We start from the raw sequence: 20546 nt of genomic DNA on the forward strand, positions 1-20546 counted from the left end.
ATTTTGTTGATGAATAGGCTGAATAAGACATGAAAATTGAAGTACTAAATAAATATTTCTGATATGTTGGTATCAAGTAAATTACAGTTTTTTCATCATTCACTGTGACTGATTTTCATTATGAAGTTCATATACCCACTCTAAAGTTTCTTCCAAAAATCTTGTTAATGATGGCAGAAATAGTGATTGAATGTGAAGTGAGAGATAAAGAAAGCTTTGCCTAATGCAGTGTCTATGGCAAATGGTAAAGAAGGGAATGGTTGAAGGAGAAATTTCAATTATAGAATGGATAAATTAATGGGATTTAGCAAGTTATCAGAAGAGAATTAAAGGGTTGAGAGGATTTTTCACTTTTTCCAGACTTATCCCACTCCTTAGTTATGAGAGTTGGTAATGAAATGAGATTTCAAAAAGAACTTGACAGACAAGTAGGGCATGAAGAAGGCAAATAAGTGGTGTGGGAGTGCCAGAAGCAAAGTTAGGAAGATTCATCTTCTCAGGTTTAAATCTGGACCTAGACACTTACAAGCTTGTGACCCTGAGTAAGTCACTTATTTGCCTCAGTTTCTTCTTCTGTAAGATGAACTGGAGAAGAAATGGCAAACCACTGTAGTATCTTTGCCAAGAAAACTTGAAATGAAATAAAGAGTCAGACATGACTGAAACAACTGAATAGCAGAACATGAAAATTAACTGAGGTTCTTCATTTTGACTCATTTTATCTCACACAAAGAAAAAAAGCTCAAGACATAAAATATGCTAAGTACAAAAGCTTGGGAGTGTAGAGGAAATGAGTGAACAATGTGACTGGGTCTTTAGATGGGTGGGAGAAGGGTGAAAGTGATAATTCCTTCAGACTTTGCACTCCTCTTTACTCTAATTCTTCATCACTGCTCCCATTGTCTGTGTTGCCTTCCAATTTAAAACACACACACACACACACACACACACACACACACACACACACACACACACGAAAACACTTCTGGGTCCAGGGGACTGGGGTACTCTGCTACTCCCTTTTCCACTAAAGGATCCCTCTACTCTCAATCCACAAATGTATTTTTGGTAAGAATGCTGCATTTATGGAAAAGGGTTAGGCTCTCTTTTCTCACAATTTTTGACTCATTAAATTCTCATCCTGGTGGCCTAGGGACTATTTGTGGAAAACTTAGGTTTAGGTTTATGTCTTAGATTTCCCCGAATGATATGAGTTAAAAATACTTGCAATGAATCAGTTATACAATGGGACATGCAAAAAGTTGCAGTAAATTAAATTATAACTACTGTAACAATCTCCTAGAGGATGAGATTTAAATCTTATTAAGAAAGAAAAGAAACTTTTCAGGATAGTTAATTAGACATTTTACACTTTATCTTGTCTCTTCTATGTCCAAAAATTGTCTGTTATATGTCTGCTGATAAAATATCCAGGCATAGCTTCATCCTCTTATTTGGTGGCCACTCCAATGAATATGCTAGAGTAGTGTAGTAGGGATTCTTCCTCTTGCTGCCATCTGGTTCCAACCCAATGGAACCCAGGTCTCTCATATTTGTAGGGTCACCTCCAATTCTGGTGTTCAAGTAAGATTAGGAAAGAATAAAAACAAAAACAGGCCCAGACTCAAGGTCAATTAATGGAGTTTTCCTGTAGCTATGGACATGGCAGTAAGTCCAAAGGATGTATCATCATCATCATGTCCTTGGAGTCCCCAAAAGGAGTTCTGAGTTCTTAGCCCCTGGGTTGGTCTATTCAGGTCAATTCATCCTCCAGGTCAAGCCTCAAACAAGGGTAACTTACTGAATCAGGAAAAAGTCTTGGGTTTAAAAGGGTGGGAACAAATTTCCAATCAGGTACATTGGGTTAGTTTTTTTTCAGCATCACACTAGATATTAACTGAAGAGACTTGACCAAACCAAATAAGTACAACAGGGAATATGGCAAATTTCCAAAAATGGCAGGGTGAGACTTGATCTTTTTTCCTTTTCAATGACCAATGAATTAGGCTCAGAACTGATTAAAAGGTCAATTTGACCTACATGTAATTTTCCAAATAATTCAGATCTACCTCTATTTTCCCAAGATACCCCTGACTTTTAACAAGCTCCAGCCTATAAGTCTTTAAGATTTAATAATTTTAACTAGCTATATTCTCTTTTCCATATTTGGTGAAAATGCAGCCAATACAGATGCATTTGATGGAATATTAAGCTACATGAATTGAAATTACATTTTATCTCCCTTTCTCTTTTCATGTTTATATATATATTTCTATATTCCATATAGAAATATATAATTAAATAGCCAGCCTACAGGAAAGAAAATAATTGTTCATGTCTCAGCTCAGTATTGTTCTTCTGTAAATGTGAAATCTATACATGGCAGAAATAATTATTATTAATTGTTCTCTATTCTTTATATATAGAAATTAATCAACTTGCCACCTATATCTTGTTCCTGGCAAGTCAGGAGAGAGTTTGGATTAGCATGAATTCTTATAGTCATATTTCAAATTAAGATAGAAGTTATAGGAATAAAATTTTTAGTGAAAGTCTTAATTATTCATACCTCATTATGTGAAAAAATAATATATAACTAACCCATATTTTTTCTTCAAGTCCTGAAAAAAATGAATTATCTTCTTTCTATGCCTGAGTGGAAAAACCAACTTAGTATCTAATTTAAATATAGAGTCTTAGTTTCTTCACTTTATATAAATAATTGATCTGTTTGTACTGTTGAAAAGTTCATGGGGATTATATTCCATCTCACTTAAATTCTTTCCAAAATGAGGTGAGTTTCATTCTTTCAATAAGGATGATGTGTTGTAATGGAAAGAAGACTGAAATGGAAGTCAGAAGACTTGAATTCTAGTCTTAGGTTTGACATTAACTGCTTTTAACATGTCACATCTCTTCTCTCAGTTTTTTCCTTTCAATTTTCTCATGTGTGAAATGAGAGAATATGACAAGATAATTTCTAATGTTCTTTCCACCTCTTATTATTCTGTAATTTTCTAACTTGGTCTTGATTCTCACAGTCTATTTTTGGCAATTCCTAGATTAACTTCATTTGTGATTAGGTTTCTTAGATAATTTGATGGATCTGTGGTATAATTGGTGTGAATGATCATTTTATCTGAATAAATTAAAACCTTGCTATGCTTTCTCATCTTGTATACTTTTTGTTCATATCTTTTTCTTTTTCTTTTTTTTGGCAAGGCAATCTGAATGAAGTGACTTACTCAGTGACTTACATAGTAACTGTCAAGTGTCTGAGACAGGTCCTTTGGATACAGCTAGTGCTCTACCCACTGTGCTACCCACCTGCCCCCATAATCTTAATCCCCTTGTATTTTTTTCTATGAGCCTTTTTCTATAAGCAAAAAGTGTTGTGTACCCCTCTCCTATTCTTAGGTTAACAAATAATATTTTTTAATTATTAACAACTTAAGATGTCACTAAAGAATTTTTTTATCATGAATACTTTGGACCCTTGCTGCAAATCCCTTAGGGGTTTGTGAACCATAAATGGAAACTATTTCCTTACTAGAACTAAGCTCTGTCCTAAAGGCTTTCCTTCTCTTGTTCTTGTCATTATTGTTTTTTAATATCTCATGGAGAGCAAGGTAACACAATAGTTATCCATATCCATGTTGTGTTCTTATAAATACCATATGCTATTATAATACATACATATATAATAATCTCCTTTTCCAGACATAAATGTCTTTGTTGAGCTTTTATGCTAATTCTTGAACCCATGTTTTAGCTAATGTCTACCTAGTATCTTTCAATTACTTTTTGGGTTACCTGTAATTTTAATTTTGCTTCGATGATTTCCAGACAAGAAACAATAAGATATCAAATAGATTTCTGACCAAGGGGTCTGGAAAACCGGGTCATTCTATCGTTCATGCCTATTGTCTGTGTGACTCTGGGCAAATTATTTGATCTCTCAGTGCTCCAGGCAAACTTTTTAGACTAGAAATTGCAGAGAAGTTACTGGTATTTGCTGAGAGAGAATTTCCTCACCCAGGAACTTTATGAACTCATGAAATCCCAGATCTGAAAACACACACACACACACACACACACACACACACACACACACACAGAGCAGACATATCATCTAGAGACTCCAGTGAGACAACATAAAAGAATTCTGGTGGTGTATTTAACATTCTGCTATCAAATTTGTGTAGTAGCGATTTATCTCTAGCTCTCATTGCTCAAAGTCCAGGCATGTACATTTAACTCCTCTCCCAGGATTTTCTGATACCTTTGGGACTTTCAGGGGATTTCTTGTCTCTAAGGTTGGCTCTAGTCTCTGCTGATTATATTTCCTCAATTTTAGGGGTCTGAATATCCCAGTTCTATTTAACCAATTAGCTTTTACAGTCAGATCAACTTTTACAAAGGAACATTTACTTCAAAGGTATAACAAAAGCAAATATACACATTACCCCTTCCACCCACTCCCAAGCACCTTAGAAGCATAATATCCTTTTTCGCCACAGCAGTCTCTGTGAAGGGGACTGGAATTAGGTTCACAGCTTAACTGATTCCTATATAGCATCAATCTTATCAATTTCTAAGTCCAAAGTGCCCCCTAAGACTTGGGTCATGGGACTCTGACTTTTCAGTGCTCCCATACAGTTTTCATGGTGCAGGCTATCAGGTTTAGGATTTCACCCCCTGCACCTAGAACTGAAGAAGACATGATGTAACCAAACAAGACTCCAAAAAATATGACCAAAACCCTCAGGCAATAACAGGTACATGCTAGTTGTCTATTTTTACCACTTATGACCAACTCCCCAACTGCCTTTAGGATTCACTGTTTAAGTATAATGTAACCAATTACCCATTATTTCTGATCTCATTTGTTTCTCTTTCTAATTCTACTGGAAAAATTAGAGAAATGGTTTAGAATACATGGTTCATGAAGATATTCACTGGTAGTTAAGCTAATCTTACCTTGGGGGAAATGGTGGGGAAAACCAACCATGTTCCAGTTCTTGTTGAGACAACTGGCTATTCATGAAAACTGATGGAATGAGCAAGTCCATTAAGGTTGATCATCACTCCCCTGTTGCTGTTTCTCTATTTCCTTGTATTATCACTTTCTCTGGTTTCTGACATACTCAATTAGATCACACCTTTGAAGATTCCTGTTACCTAATATTCTAGTCATTTCATCTGGTTTTGGACTTTGATTTTTGTCTGATTCATATCTAATGACCCCTTTGGCCTGACCTGTGTCTTTATGGCCTTTGCAATCTGCCTTTGAAACTCTTGGAGTCTTTGTTCAAAAATGAGATCTCTAGGTTAGGGGTTCTTTGTGTTTAGAACCCCATGAACATTTGGGAGAAGCATATGGACTCCTTCCCAGAATAATGTCTTTAAATGCATTAAAAATTCATATGATTAGGAAGGAAATCAATTAGCTTTCAAACATTTTAACAAATAGTTTTCAAAATATTAAAAACAAACCAAACAGCCCAAGACATTTATCCACCAGGGTTAAGAATCCCTGATCTGGATCAAAGAGTATGAACATTCAATGACTCTTCTTGCATAACTCCAAAATTGTTTTCCAGAATATTTGGACCATTGACGGACTTATGTCATATCATTGTCTTCAAATCTATTCCAGCAAGCTAAAAAAATCTTTTCCAAGCAAATTAAACAGAGTGGGACTATGAGGTTTTACCTTTAGCCATACTCATTCAAAGTTTCTGGATTTGCACAAAGGTCCTTATTTCCTCCTTCTGTCTCTCTCTCCTTCATACCATATACAGATTTAATACACCAATTTTGTCCTAAATCCAACTTCTTATATTCCTTTAACAGAATGACTGTTATTTCTTCTTCTTCTTCTTCTTCTTCTTCTTCTTCTTCTTCTTCTTCTTTCTTCCTCCTCCTTCCTTCTTCATCATCTTCTTCCTCCTCCTCCTTCTTCATCTCCTTCCTCCTCTTCTTCTTCCTTCTTCTTCCTCCTCCTTCTCCTTCCTTCTTCTTCATCTTCTTCTTCCTTCTTCCTCCTCCTCCTTTTCCTCCTCCTCCCTCTCCTTCTTCTTCTTCCTACTCCTCCTTCTTCCTTCTTCTTTGTCTTCTTCCTCTTCTTCCTCCTCCTCCTCCTCCTCTTCTTCTTCTTCTTCTTCTTCTCTCTCTCACACTCACTCTCATTATACACACAAACACACAGTTTTTTTGTGGAAATGCTAAAAAGAAGGCAATGGAAAAATATATCTGTTTTTGAAAAATATGAACCTTGTTAGATCCAGACCTGGGTTTCATTCTTGCCCAGGTGAGTCCTGTTGAGTTTTCTTTCTTGAGAAAATGAATCCTAATCTCCATAGAAATTCCAAACAACACCCACTCTTACCTTGATGACTCCCAAACAACAAAACACATCCTCCATGGAGACCCCAAATAGATCTCCTTCCCTATAGAAACCATACCACCCTGCCTCCTATATCCCATACCCTATCAAAAAGCATGCTCTCCCCATTACCCACTGCTGGAGTCACCTCAGACCCAGTCTGCCATTCCTTCATTTAATAAACAGCTTTACATTCCGTTTGCCTCCTTTCCATCCTTTTTAAACCACAGGCTTTCTGACCTCACTTTTTGGCATTTCATATGGTGCCAAAAATCTGGGGAGAGGAGTAGCAAAGAATCCCGAGACTCACCACTAAGGAAGAGTGAATTGCTGCAGCCGGCTCAGACTAATTCCCTGATTTTGCCAGAAGGAACCCTTGTAACCCTGTCCTGGACTTGCCAAGCCCTTGGAATTTAAGGGCAACTGCTACACCCTGGCTTCTTCCGAAAACAGGATTAATTCGAGAGGTAAGACTCCTTCCTAGGCACCCTCCCTTCCTCCTTGCCAGGACACCTAGGGTGTTCCTTTCCTACATCCTAGCTAGGTGGGGAACTGTCTCAAAACAGAGAAATGGAACTCAGATGCCTCTTTCTTTCTCTGTTTAAACTGGAACTAAACAATTCAGTGGGTGGGGACCCTACCACCCTTCACTTCATGTGGGGCTTAGTCATAGCCACTGGGCTACTCCTCACTTCTTGTAATACTCCTCTTCATAGGGACCTGGAATTCCCAAAATTCCCTGACACTCTCATGTGTGTCAGAAGCAAGGCAAATGGAATGAAATCCCATGTGTCCAGCTACTTTTTGAAATAAGGTGGCACCCTTTTTCTGCTCTGCTTCTCAAATGGTCCTCTTCCATCAACCCAACCCTTCCCAAATGAGTCTAAATTCCTTAACTACATCAGATCTCTCCCACTCTCCACTCCATCTGACAGCTCCTGACCTCCCAATATCTGAACTGCACCTTCACTCTGGCTCACTCTTTGCTGAACTGCACCAATCCTAAACTCCCTGGGGTTGTCTCCTAAAGAATTGGGAAAACTTTGTGGAAAAGGTTTTGAAGATGAAACACATGGTCTTTTTTTTACATTGCCTGACTTCAATTCAATTTAGAAAGTCAAGAGAAATGAACCTTGAACAGGTCAATAGATCAAAAATGTCATTCTTTAATTAGATATTACTTCCTCCCTATGAAAAGCCTCCTCCCTCTGAGAATCACCCTCCTCTTAGCTTTCATCTTGCTCTATAGCTAGGGGACAGGAGGATCACTCATCCTTGACTAAAGTGGCTTGGCACCAATAAGTAAAATTTACCTGGAATTTTCCATCTTGAAAGGGGTTTTTGCTCTAGTTTGGATCCCATTCTGGAAATTTTTTTATACTTAATCCTCCCTCTTTCCTTCTTAAGGTTTTTCTCAGAGGAAAAATTGCTATCAAATACAGTTCAACTCCTATATAATTTAAAACCCACCCCAATCTGGGAATTGTGCCAACAGAAAACTAGGTAGCACTGGTCAGGAGGAACTGAGTTCAAATCTGACCTCAGACACTTAATAATTACCTAGCTGTGTGACCTTGGGCAAGTCACTTAATGCCATTGCCTTGTTAAAAAGAAAGCTAAAAAAGAGCAAAGTCATGTATTAACAATATCATTACTATATACCTTTAATATTTTAGAAATTATGATTACAAAGAAGGACAAATGTTTTTATAAACACTGGGAAATTAGAATTGCACTGTTGAAAAGATGACTTTTGACACCAGCCCTGGAGTCAGGAGTACCTGGGTTCAAATCTGGTCTCAGACACTTAATAATTACCTAGCTGTGTGGCCTTGGGCAAGCCACTTAACCCCATTTGCCTTTCAAAAAAAAGATGACTTTTGGAATTCATAAGATTGTTAACTGAGTTGCAAAGAAAATCTTGAAAGGAAAAATGGAATTTTAGAAACATCTGGTCAAAGATCTTCATCAAAAGTTGTCAATTTAGAGATCTAATTTGACATTATTTCTAGTGATAAAGTCAAATTTTTGAAATTTGTTAGTTAGCTTTTATTGTTTAAAACCATTAAAAGAAAAGACAGAAAAGTCAGTGGAGAATTTTTTTTAAATCAGCAATGTTATCTTGGTTTTGTAACTGTCTGGATTTTTTTTCTACCTTTACAGAAAGTTAAGAGGCACTTCTATCTACAACTGTTATCACTTATGAAAAAGAAAGTTGCCTGAATTCATATTGTAATGTTGTGAAATCTAAAAGTTACAGAGTATAGCCTGTATAGATAAGATGGATGGGCAGAAAGGGACAACATCCTTTCTCTGACGTTCCTGTTGATTCAGTATGGGCAAGGTCAACTAGCCCTGGGAAATAAACCAACATTAGTTATGCAATTTCTAAACAGTGAACCTAGTTTGTTGCAGACCTTCAAGTTACTCTTTAATACAGAAATGATTTCTAATAGATTTGTCTTTACACCAGCAAATTAAAACTGCAGAAGAAGAAAACAAAAGCAAGTGACGAATTTTGATTGAAATTTCTTATGTATGTTTAACCTGATGAACTTTTATGGCTTATAGTAACCTATGAGAGAAAACAACTTTATCTAACCTTAAGTTGTAACTAATGGAATTAGCTTTTTATAGGAAAAGACTTTGGGTCTTTGATGAATTTTATTCTAATGTTTGACTTTAGGCATTGTTATCTGATGTATCTTTGTATTTTTAGGTTTTTGCAAGGCAATGGGATTAAGTGGCTTGCCCAAGGTCACACAACCAGGTAATTATTAAATATTGGAAGCCAATATCTGATGGATATTTAAGTCAACAGTCTATCACTTGGAAAAAATTCTATAGGCCAAAGTCATAAACTACTCAGAGGAAATGTGAACCTAAACTGTCATAATTGGAGGTATCTGGAAACAGGCTGAAAGGACAAGTTTTGATCTCACTCCAAGATTGGCTTCTTCTGGTTCAGTTACCCCTTTGTGTTCCTTGAAAAGGAATGTTTCCTACCTGGTTATTCCTGAGCCAGGAGTGCATGGCTGACTGATAACTGTGACACCTACCTAAAGTCAAATAGAGCTAAGGATGCTTGATCCTGCTATCTATCTATCTATCTATCTATCTATCTATCTATCTATCTATCTATCTGTATATATATGTGTGTGTGTGTGTGTATGTGTTTACCAAGAACTAATTTAATTTTGTTTTAATCATGTTCCAGTTTTTTCTCTCTTTAGCACAATCTTTTCCACAATCAGAGCCAAATAGCAAATGAAATACATGGGTGCATCTGATACCCTGCACTATTCCCCCACCTACTGATAAGACCAATGCTATCTGGATTGGGTAACTGTGACATGGTAAATGCTAGATACTTTGATTCAATTACCAAAGTCATGGAATACTATTTTGTCATGCCCACTTCTCTGTATTATTATTGTTATTCTTCCTTTTTGCTATTGTTATATGCATATTATCAATTACTAATAGGTTGGACTTTGGACTGAGTGTATCTTGGAAAAGATCACAAGTTGAAGGTCTTCATTTTTCTCTTCAAGAGGTCTCTGATGACCTCTGCTAAGTATTCCCTGGTGCTTCTATTTTTGTTTGTCCTCTTTTTTGTCATCTACTTTGTTCTGCAAAACCATTGATACATGTGACCCTTTGGTCATGTCCTCCTAGTTAAGCCTTACTATCCAAAGGTTTTCTAGACCCTTCCATACAATATTATTGCAAAATAATATTGTCTTAAATAAAAATTCTCACATCTGTTTCCCTAGATCAAGCTGCTGCCTCCTTTTGATCTACGAGCCACCACTTCCCTTCTCCATAGTCCTACATCTCTGCTCTTCAGCAGGAAGCAGCTACTGAAGACTGACCTTTGTCCCAATTCACATGAAGCATTCCCCCATCCTTTATGATACCCCATCTCTTTTGCTCTGGAATCCCTCTCAAGGTGTGTTATTAGAAATAGTAGCTTAGATATCCTCCAAACTATGATGTAAAACACTCTGTCCCATCACTGTCCAGAGATGACAATCGAATCAATCTCCCATAGTCTTTGCAGGCATGGAACTTTCCCTTGACCAGTGCAAAGTGAATTGCTCTCCCTCCTAATAAATCCTAATCCCTAACTGACCCAATCATAAAAAAAATTAAAACAAAAGACTGGAATGTTAAATCCAGACCTAGGTTTCATTCTTGCCCAGGTGAGCATTGTTGAGTATTCTTTTCTGAGAAAATGAATCCTAACCTTCATAGAAATGCCAAACAACCCCCAATCTCACCTTGGTAACCCCCAAACAAAAACAAAACACATCCTCCATGGGACCCCAAATGGATCTGAGTCCCTACAGAAACCTTACCACCCTGCCTCCTATATCCCATATCCTATAAAAAAAGCATGCTCTCTCCATTACCCACTGCTGGAGTCAGCTCAGGCCTAGTCCCATTGTTCCTTCCTTTGATAAACAGCTTTACATTCCATTTGCCTCCATCACTATCCTCCTTAAACCACAGGCTTTCTGACCTTAATTTTGACCTTTCAAACCTCAATGATCTTTATAAACATACATTCTTTAAGTAGCTTGAGATGTCAGAGCAGTGTTTGTCTTCTAAAACTAGAAAAGCTAAAGTACCGAGTAATTATGGTTGTATACAAAGTGAGTTCTTGGGCTTTAGGAGGTTTTTGGAGGATGGGAGAGATAGTAATCAATTTGCTGAATTCCTCAGTTCTATAGAGCATTATGTGGTAGCACTTAAGAAAATCTGTCTTACCATGCTGTAAAAGAATTCTTTTTCAAGGTTTGAGAAACTGGAATCTTTAGTTCCTTTGTTCCCAGGGTCTTCTGAATTTGGAAGCAGAGAGACATCCTTGGAGCAGACAGGGTCTTCTCTAGGTCCATTCTGTTTCTTTGATGCCGTCACTATTTGATTTGACCCTTTGGAGGGAACCTGTGAGTTTCTGCTGGGAGGACCCAGGCCTTTATTAAAAAAAAAGAATTGGCAGTAATATGATAAATTTAGCAGAATTTTCAGAGTTGACCTCTAATAATTAGTTCTATTGTATCAAAGGTCTCTGGGCATGCTATCATCCTGAAGGAAGATTCACAATTGTAGAGGTCTGCAAGACACAAAAATCCAAGGTTTGAAAGGAGTCATTCCCTTTGGGAGAGCCATCCCTCTAGGCCCTTTCTCCTGGACCTCCCTCCTAATGCGTGTGTTTGATATCAGTCCCCCCATCCTGGATTGGAGACCACTTCCTTCCTTTGATGGACAAGGTAGAGGTAGCTTTCCAGATCCTGTCTCTTGATTATGAAAAATATCAGGATATAAGGACCACAGTTCCCTGATATATCTTTGGATTTTGCCTTTCTAGTCAGACACCCCTCTTCTCAAACACCTGCATAATCTGAAAATTTAGAGAAATATGAATAAATCTTTTTTTTGCAAGGCAAACAGGGTTAAGTGGCTTGCCCAAGGCCACACAGCTAGGTAATTATTAAGTGTATGAGACTGGATTTGAACCCAGGTACTCCTGACTCCAGGGCCGGTACTTTATCCACTACACTACCTAGCCACCACTAATAAATCTTTATGTTAACTTAATTCTGTTACTTTTTCTAAAATATTAGGGTAAACTCTCAGGGTTAATATATTTAATATAATTATTATTTTTAAGGTCAAAACTCAGTAAGCACCCCTCCTCATTTTGGGGAGAGAACCTACTCTTCAGCAGTTACTCTAGATAATTAGTCTAGATAATTATATAGTAAATTAAGACAGAGTGATCTCAATTATTCAAATAGTTATACTTAGTTTGGATTGTTCAAGTCTTTGAACAACTCACTGTATACCTTCAGTTCTTGTTTTAGTACTGGTTCAATGTACTAGCTATCCAGCTGAATGTCAGTTTATAGACAGAGACATTTTTTTTTATTCATTTAGTTTTTCCTAAATGGATTTTAGTTTGATCTTTTGCAATTTTTTTTTTGCTAATCATTTATTTCAAGAAGACCCTGGGTTAGATTGCTTTGGGGCAATGCTAATTGCTTTTAATGATCCTAATTTTTTTTACCTACCACAAAGAGCCATAGTTGTTACACAAATATCTTCCAAGTGATGTTGAATGGTTTTGAAATTTGGGACATCCTTAATCTCTGAAGAGTAAAATATATAGGTTACTCAAAGAATATTGGTAAGATATTTGTGTTTTCTTCTTCTTAGGATGTTCTAGGCACTTAAATACTTTTGATTTGACATATCTTTTTTTCATTTTATATTTATTCTCTTTTTGTACAAATAATGTTTTTTATATACATTAATAAAATATTATTGTTTAAGAGTAAACAGAATACCCCCTCCCCACCACAAAATATAGATTTCCTTGAGCGATAAAGTAAAGGGGAGAGAAAAAAATTAAAATAAAAAATAGTAATAATTGTAGGTATGGCCATGTGGCGCAATGGACGGAGCCCCAGCTCTGGAGCCAGGAGCACCCAAGCCCATATCCGGCCCCATACACCCAACAATCACCCAGCCGTGTGACATGCAAGCCACCCCAACCCCAATGCCCTGCAAAAAACAAAAAAAGAAAAAAAAGACCCAAAATAAAATAAAAGTGTAATAATAGTAGGGGTGGCTGGGTGGCGGACAGAGCATTGGCCCTTGAGCCAGGAGCACCTGGGTCTGAATCTGGCCTCAGACACCCAAATATCACCCTGCTATGTGGCTCCAGGCAGGTCACCCAGCCCCATTTGCTCTGCACCCCCCCCAAATAATAATAATAATAATAAATGTGCTTCAGTCTTTCTTCCAACACCAACAACTCTGTTGTGGGTGGATCACATTCTTTATGGTAAGTCCATCGCAAAAGTTGCTTCCATATTTTTCCACTGTTGCCATTGCTGATCGCAACTCCCTCCTTTCGTATTTCTCCACTACCATGTACTATATTTTCTCTCTCCTTTCACTCTGACTCTGCTGTAGGGTAGCTGAGTGGTGCAACAGACAGATTCCTGGTCCTGGGGCCAAGAGGCCCCGAACCCCCCTACCACTCCTTAGGCCCAGCATCCACCTGGCCCTATGGTCCAAATCTGGCCTCAGACACCCAACAATCACCAAGCTGTGAGGCCCCAGGCAAGTCACCCAGTCCCATTTGCCCTGCAACCCCCTAATAGTAATAATAATAATAATAATAATAATAATAATAATAATAATAATAATAATAATAATAATAAAAAATGTGCTTCAGTCTGTGTTCCAACACCTCCATCTCTGTTGTGGGTAGATTACATTCTTTATAAGTCCATCACAAAAGCTACTTCCATATTTTTCCACTGTTGCCATTGCTGATCGCAACTCCCTCCATTCGTACTTCCCCAATACCATATACTATATTTTCTCTCTCCTTTCACTCTGTCCCTCTTCTGTAGGGCTGTAGGGTAGCTGAGTGGCACAGCTGATAGATCCCCAGCCCTGGGCCAAGAGGCTCCGAGTCCATAGACCACCCCTTAGGCCCAGCATCCACCCAGCCCTATGGTCCCAGACAGGCCATCCAATCCCAGCCCCTTGCAAGAAGTAAAAAAGAAAATGTGTTGTATCTGACCACTCTCCCCCCCCATGGTCGATACTCTCCTCCATCACTCATATCCCCTCCTTCCCCTTGTCCCCCTTCTCTCCTTCTTACTCTAGATGTCTATACCACATTGAGTATATATGCTGTTTCCTCCTCTCCTAGCCACCTCTGATGAGAGTGAAGGTTCTCTCATTTCCCCTTGCCTTCCCCCTTTCCATATCATTGCAATAGCTCATTGTAATAAAAAATCGTATTATATGAAATATCTTAGCCTATTCCACCTCTCCTTTTTCTTTCTCCCATTACATTTCCCTTTTAGCCATTGACTCCATTTTTATGCTATATTATGTCTTCAAATTCAGCTCTCTCCTGTGCTTCATCTATAAAAACTCCTTCTACCTGCTCTATTAAATGAGAAGGTTCACATGAGTATTATCAGTATCAGTTTTCTATGCAAGAATACATGCAGTTCATCATCATTAAGTCCCTCATATTTTACCCTTCTCCTCCATTCTCTATGCTTCACCTGAGTCCTGTATTTGAAGATCAAACTTTCTGTTCAGCTCTGGCCATTCCAACAGGAACATTTGAAATTCCCCTGGTTCATTGAAAGTCCATCTTTTTCCCTGGAAGAGGATGTTCAGTTTTTCTGGGTAGTTGATTCTTGGTTGTATTCTGAGCTCTTTTGCCTTCTGGAATATTATATTCCAAGCCCTACAAGCTCCTTAGTTGCTGCTAAGTCCTGTGTGATCCTAACTTCAGCTCCACAATATTTGAGTTGTGTCCTTATGGCTGCTTGTAATATTTTCTCTTTGACTTGGGAGTTCTGGAATTTGGCTATAATATTTCTGGGGGTTGGTTTTTTTTGGATCTCTTTTTTGGGGGAGATCAGTGTATTCTCCCAATTTCTATTTTGCCCTCTGCTTCTAGGATATCAGGGCAATTTTCCTGTAGTAACTCTTTGAAAATGATGTCAAGGCTCTTTTCCTGATCATTTCAGGTAGAATACAGGAATTTTTTAAAAGCAGTTCCTACATTGCACAAAATGAGGAAACCCTCCTCTATTATTAAAATCCTTTCTTAGATTTTGTAGAGGGTATCTAAACTGAAAAATGCATCTCTATCCTGTTTTTCTATACTCAGTTAAGTAGCAGAATTTAGGCTAGGAATGTTAACTTGATATGTACTTTGTGGAATTGGAACTTAAAATAAAATGCAAATAACTTGGTATTTATGTCCAGGGCAGTGGCTTCTGCTTTTAAATAGTAATTTCATTTTTATCTATTGCATATTCATTATATTTGTTTATATGCTAAAATATAGTAATACATAAATGCAATATAATAAGAGTTCGTGTTATTGTTTCTGAATAGTACTAACGATCCAACTATGAGCTTCTTGAGATCAGGGACTCTTTTATCTTTCTTTGTATCCACAGTTCTCAGAATTGTGCCTGCCACATGTATAGGAGGCACTTATTGATTGACCCTTACAAATATGACTGCAAGAATTATTTTATTTGGTGAGCTGTATGCTTACTGGTTCTAAGTCATGTCTTGGAAATTTATAGGTGGAGGTATAGAATTTTGTTCTTCAACTTTTATTTTCAAAGGCATAATTAATATGAAGTAGGCACTTATAAAGGTTTTCTTGAGCATTTGATACTTACAAATGTCACTGCAAGATTACTTGGTGAACTATATGCCTGCTGACCCTAAATTAATCTCCATCTGCCTCTGTTTCCTCAACTGTTAAATGAGGATTATTATTATTATTATAGCCCCTACCTCCCAGAGTTGTTGTGAAGATCAAATAAGATAATATTTGATTTAGCACAGTGGCTGACATAGAGTGAGTACTTCATAAATGTCTGTTCCCCTTTTTTTCATCCTTCCTTCCTTCCCTTCTTTACCCTGTTCAGTTAAGTCCCTTAACATCTGTGCTCAGGCAACTCCCTAGATAGTAACTGGCAGAAACCAGAAAGCACTAAAGCACTGGGAACTAGAGTTTCCTCAACAATAGCTCTCTATATCAATGAAATCTTAGACCCAGCCCTCTCAAAACTCAATTGATCAAATGATGTTAGATGGTATTAAAGACAAGAGGAAATCAAGTTCAGAAAAGGGCCTTTAAAGATTGATCATTCTATGAGTTTGTTTTGGGGAAGAAACTCTCTAACTCTGGGAGGTATAGAAGCCTAATTCACAGTTTATGTAAGAAGTAACTACTGTTATTATGTTTTCATGAGGTAATTCTTGCCACATCAGCAAAGGTTACATAGCAAGTGTTATTCAAGTAGGATAATGGGGGGAGGGGGTCAACCAATCAGAATAAAGGCAGTATCTTCTTTAGATCCTCAAGATTTCTCCTCAAGGACTAGAACTGGCTCTAGTCAGTCTTCTGTAAGATAAAAGTTAATTTTAAAATCAGGTACACATGTTTAATGAACCTCATACAGATTAACTGACACATCCCACATAAAATTAGAGCTTCATTAACTGATTATGGATTGCATGATGAAGGGGGGCAAACATGGTAAGGAGTGGCATGAAATGGATGAATATGGAAGATTATAATCCAGAAAAGGAATGATTCAATTAGGCCTGGAAGGGTGGAGCTGCATCATTCTATTAGTATAAAACTAGCTTGTGTTATTGTATTTGATACATTATTTGGAGATGTGTCCTTTTCTTGCAAGAAAAATAATTTTTTAAGGTTTTTTTGCAAGGCACATGGGGTTAAGTGGCTTGCCCAAGGCCACACAGCTAGGTAATTATTAAGTGTCTGAGACCGGATTTGAATCCAGGTACTCCTGACTTCAGGGTGGGTGCTTTATCCACTGTGCCACCTAGCCACCCCTGCAAGAAAAATAATTAAAGATTCTTCATACACTCTGGGCTTAGCTTCATTATTGGTCCTGAGTTCTCAATGAAAGCATCTCAGGGGCTTTATTTTTAAGTTTAAAAGTTACTACAAAGTGTTAATAGATGACTACAAAAAGTTCACAGGTTAAATTCTTTGGAGAAGCAGCAAAATAGTTAGTTACTTAGAGGAAAGGTTTGAGATTTTAAAAGGCTGAAGCACTTAAGAAGGATAAAAGGAAAGAAGCTTAGATCCAGCCACATGGAGCTGGGGCCATATTGTTCCAGCAGCATGGTCAGACCATGCAGGTCTAGATTAGAGAAAGGAAGCCAGTGGCTGGCTGCTGGGAGTCCAGAAGAGAAAGAGAGAACTTCCACTAATTGGAAGTCCAGTCAAAACACCTTTCTGGTGGGTTGGAAAAGGGAGGTGCTTAAGTAGTGTATTCTCCAAAGGATATGCCAAAGGGGTGGTACCCAATGAGTGGCTAAGACAGCACTCATTGCACATGGGTGGCATTCTATATACTATACAAAATAGGTGCTATGCCTTCTCCTGTCCCAATGAATGTGCTCAAAATCCTTACATGACTTAGGAAGTAGAGATTGCAAAGAGTCAACCCAGAATAGAGATTGCCCTCCACAGTACAGAAAAACCTTAAAAGATTACATTTTTCTCTGCCCGGCTTCAGTATCATATCTGTGCCCGAGGGTATGACAGCATTGAACCATATGGAAGGTTTAGCTTGGAAGTTTCTTTTCCCATTTGGTCACATTTTACCATAACTAATTCTGAGGGTCTCTTCAATATAAAATTTCTGAATATGTGCCCACTTAGGAGAGTTAGAATTACTCCAGGAAGTTCAAATTCCAAAAGATATTTTTTCTTTCTTTCTTTTTTTTGTGTCTGGCCAGTAAAATGTGGAACTTTAAACTTTAAGAATTTGATGGACCCAGAGTATTTCCTTTTAGAATTAATTTGGCTAGCTGTCAAGGAAAAGAGTTATTTCCTAAAAGGCCTCTCATTTGTTTTACTGAATACTGAGATATACAGCAATCCTGCTCTCCCTTACTGTAGTCCTTTTACTGGCAATCTGCCAACATGAGATTTTCTTTGTGTGTCCTTTCTTCATGCCTGGTTCTATATATACTCACAAGTGGTTCAAATTATCCAGATATTACCTATTCTTGAAGCATGGTCTTTAAGGATATTGTTTTGCTGTTTGTCCTTCATTCTCAGAGATGACCAATGACATCAGGAAGGTGATATCTTGACTTGCAAGTGAATTGATTTCAGTGAGGGGAACCATGCAGAATCAACAGCCTAACTCTCTTCTCCAGAGCTATTTGGGTTCAGCAGCAACATATAGATCAGTATGTCTGGAGATGGCCTTGGATGCAGCAAGAGACCTTGACCTTTTTAAGCTAAAGTCTTTCCCAGGTCTTTTGGAAGTAACACCTGTTCAATGATTAAGGATGAATAGATAAGAATTGAGGCAAAAATTGACCTCTTTTACTCACACACACCCACACATACACAGAGACACACAGAGACACACAGAGACACACACACACACACACACACACACACACACACACAAATTGTTATTCACACTCTGAGTCTTCAAAACCCAAACAGTGACCAAAGAAGGCTTGGGATTATTGTTGACCAGTGAGAGCCAGAGTGATTTGGGTTTAAGGCATGGTCAGATAGCTCTATTTGAATCCCAATGGACTTTATCAAAGCCTGATTTTCCAGTGCAATATTTCAAGAAATCCTAAATAAGGCAGAAGAGTTAATTGTGCCAATTTTTTTTTAAATGATAGAATAAATAAGAAAAGAAAAAAATCTAGTCCCTAAGCCCCAAGATATCTTTTTTTTAAGGTTTGGTTTTTTTTTTTGCAAGGCAAATGGGGTTAAGTGGCTTGCCCAAGGCCACACAGCTCGGTGATTAAGTGTTTGAGGCTGGATTTGAACCCAGGTACTCCTGACTCCAGGGCTGGTGCTTTATCCACTGCACCACCTAGCCACCCCTCCCCCCAAGATATCTTGAGAGGCTTCAGGGATCAAAATTTATATTCCTTTGGAAGAGAACATTCACAGGTAAGGAGGGAGTGAGAGGGAGGAAGGAAGGAAGGAAGGAAGGAAGGAAGGAAGGAAGGAAGGAAGGAAGGAAGGAAGGAAGGAAGGAAGGAAGGAAGGAAGGAAGGAAAGAAGGAAGGAAGGAAGGAAAAAGAAAGGAAAGAAGGGATCAGAATTGGCCAGTTGAATCCTTTTTTGGGATAACTACTACTATTTACAGACCTTTTTTGTCCTTTGTCCTTTGTTCTCAATTATATTGTTGGTTCTTGTCATATGAATGTACATTCCATGAAATCCTTCAATGAATTCCTTTTTAATTTTGAAAATTTTGAATTCGGCTTCTATACTTCCCAGAGTTAGAGAGTTTCTTCCCCAAAACAAACTCATAGAATGTTCAATCTTTAATCTAAATTTCTAATTTAATCTAAATCTAAAATTGTGCCCAAATTAAAGGCACAAATAAACTTGTAAGCATTAGCAATGTCATTAGGTTATTTATTTAGTATCCAGTTGTTTCAGTTTGTGTCCAGCTCTTTGTGATCCATTTGGGGCTTTCTTGGAAAAAATTGTGTTAAATTTAATCTTTAATATAGAATGATGGTGTATGCTTGCATTTTATATAGGGCATGTGTTGATTTTTGTTTGGTTTTTGGTAAGCAATATGATCAGTTAGTTTATTGAACTGATAGATGACCTGACTTTTTCTCAAATTCATCTCTAATGTCATAGAACCACTTATTATTTTACTTGAATGGATTAAAAACAGATTGATTATTTTAAAACCTCGTGACTGGCTTTACTTCAGAAATTATTTCTGTAATATGTTGCTAGAGAAGAGAAGTTGAAAATGTGGAGCACAGAGAAGATTTTTGGAAAATGTCAGAATAGGTAAGATAATTCCAGGTTCTCCAAATTTGCCCTACAAAAAGGATAGAACACCGCCTCAAAGTGCATGTAGAGCAAGAAAAATAAATAAAATTTGGGGTCTTAATTGTTGCCCCAATTAATTGGTATTTGTCCTTCATCATCGAAGAAGACCAAATGAACTCAGTATGTTCTACCATAGGTAGGGCACAAAGAGTCCATTTGAATACCTGGAGTGATTACTCTAAACTTATATATCTCATGTTTCCTTTGAGTTGCTTTCATTCTGCCTTCCTCAATTAGAATGCAGCACCCTCAAAGATAAGGGCACACTAGGCTGAGTGGTGTGTGCTAATGTCTTCCATGCTGACAATGAATTCCAAAGTTAATTAATTAAAAAAAAGACATTCAATGAGCTGAAAGACTTTCAATTATTTGCGATAAAAATACCAGAAGTTAATGGGAAATTCAACATTTAAAATTCAGGAGTAACACAAGATTAACATTAAAGACCAATTTAAAGGGATTCAATAAGGTCAAAACAGATTGCTGTTTACTTCTTATACGTGAAAATATTATTAGTACTCTTAAGACTGTCATCATTATTAGGGTAGTAAAAGAAACACTTGGGCTGAGCTCAGTATGATGGGTTGATTCTAAAAAATAAAACTGGGTAAGAAGAGGTAAAAAAGGAATAATTATCTTATACAAATTACATATACATATTACCTATCAGACTCAAGGCTAGGAGAATAATTTATGAATAAGCGAGAGATAGAG

This window comes from Macrotis lagotis, chromosome 7 (assembly GCF_037893015.1).
Source record: "Macrotis lagotis isolate mMagLag1 chromosome 7, bilby.v1.9.chrom.fasta, whole genome shotgun sequence".
NCBI lineage: Eukaryota > Metazoa > Chordata > Mammalia > Peramelemorphia > Peramelidae > Macrotis > Macrotis lagotis.